This window comes from Athene cunicularia, unplaced genomic scaffold (assembly GCF_003259725.1).
Source record: "Athene cunicularia isolate RWA unplaced genomic scaffold, athCun1 SCF_124, whole genome shotgun sequence".
NCBI lineage: Eukaryota > Metazoa > Chordata > Aves > Strigiformes > Strigidae > Athene > Athene cunicularia.
This window is the reverse complement of record NW_020799183.1, coordinates 18,415-20,580: the sequence shown is the minus strand read 5'-3', so window position 1 is coordinate 20,580 and position 2,166 is coordinate 18,415.

Here is a 2,166-nt window from a genome sequence, read left to right as displayed (position 1 = left end):
AGATTTTCCTGCTTTTCCATTCTGCGTAACGAGGGCTTAGGTTTACCCATTCCCCTGGTAAGGCCCATTCTCCGGCCATAATTTATTAAGTCCTGAGCTATCTCTCCCCAAGTCATGGGCTCTCCCGCTCCCCATCTCCCCCTCCGTGGGGTTAATGCAATCCGCAAACGATTTTGTAATTGTACTACATATGATTTCAAAGAGTCCAGCAAGCCCCGAATCAGGGGAGTCATTTGATCAGGGTTAGAAATTAATAGCATCGGGGCAGGCTGCTGCCGAACCAAACGCCTGTCGTGCATTAATTGGAGACAAGCAGCCTTCTGCAGACTTTCAGTCCAATGATTTATGGCTGGGGTCTCAATACATACCGGATCTTCCCTTTCCAAGGGGTCCAGACTCCCAGCCCAATAAGCAGCTCGTTGAGTTAACGACCACGGTTCTCTCTGGACGTCAGTAACTAAGAAAACCCCTGGCCCCCATCACTCCTGGGCCTCATCCTCTGATAACAAAATTTGGTTGCCACCAGTCAAAGATACCCTCCACACATATTCAGTTTCAGTTTCCTGAGCTCGTCTGGTGTATTTCTCCTGAATTTTTGTAAGCTCAGTTGCTGGGTACGGTGTAGTTCGAGTGGTGACCTGCGGAGCTCTTCCACCCTGACCCTCGGTGGTCTCAGTTTTAATTAATGGTCTTAAATTTGCCCCCTCGTTTTTGGGGTAATAAATCTCTCGGCTTATCTCTAAATCCTTTGTTGGATGCAAGGGTCTGGCTGCTGGTTTTGCCAGACTTGTAACTCCCAGTTCACTATCTGGAACAGAGCCAAGATCTGTCTGGTTGCAGGTTTCTTGTTCATTCCCCTCCTTTTCAGACTGTGAGATTTTTTCTCGGTCCAAGGCATCTAACAGAGCTGTGCAAAGTCGCTGAGTGGTGTTACGCTCATCAGCTAATTGGCTTTTTAAAACTTCAGTTTGCTCTTACCAGAGTTTAGCTTTTTGTTCAGTAACTTTACGTTCCTCAAGCAATTGTTCCTGGAGAGCTTTTACCAGATCTGGTAGGGATTCGATCATTTCCCTTTCCAATTGTTTCTTAACATGTTTATCTTTCTGGGCTGCAGTCAGTGCTGCCCCTAAGACAGCACACACTACAGCTTTTCCTTTGCCTGGTCGCGACCCTTTCACCCCTGCAAGCACACTGATATAACTCGCCACTGCCTCTGGATTTTGCCAATTATCGTGGGCCCAAACCTCTACTAAAGGAGGAGGACAAGCCTTATACTCCTTCAGCTTCTCAAAAATAGGGGAGCAGTCAAGCACCGACATTTCCTGGCCAGTCATGGCTTGCAACTGCTCGAACCTCTCCCGGCTTAGAGCTGAGAGGTCACTTCCTGATTCCCCGTCCTTATCGGATAGAGAATCAGTATCCCTCCAACCCTCTCCCAGCTTAGAGCTGAGGGGCCAATTCCCAGTTCTCCCTGTCCGAGTTTGTTGGATAGAGAATCACTATTTCACCAGACTTTCCGACAGCGAAGGGGATCCCTCAAACCCCCAATTGGAGGGGACAACAAGTCTCCAAGTTCAAGCCTCCGACCCTCTCTCAGCTTAAAGCTGAGGGACCAATTCTCAGTTCTCCCTGTCCGAGTTTATCGGATGGAGAACCACCATTTCACCAGACTTTCCGACACCGAAGGGGATCCTGCCGACTACACCATTTAATGTCATGTCCCACTCCAACGAGGGGGACAAGTGACTCAGATTCGCAAATCCCCAATTGGTGCGGACAACAAGTCTCCAAGTTCAAGCATTTATTAACTACCTACAATGTACTAATTGAACACACGATAATTGGCCAAGTACAGAGCAAGCTGTGGCGAGCAATATAATATGCTTTACATTTCTTAACAGAAAAAGGAAAAGAGGGAGATAGAGGGAATGGGGGAATACAGATCACCGGTCTGGGTTCCTGCGCTGATCCCGCCAGCGAGGGTTCCAGGAGGCGGCCGTCTTCTTTTTGCTGGCATCCATTTTCTTTGCTTCACTGCTCTCTCCAGACGGCCGGTCTGTGTGTGTGGGGGGGGCACGGAGCGAGGTGCAGGGCTGGTGCCGGGCGGCGGCTCTTGGCCCCGGTGCAGCCCCGCCTCTGCCCCTGGAGCCGGTGCCGGGCTCCACG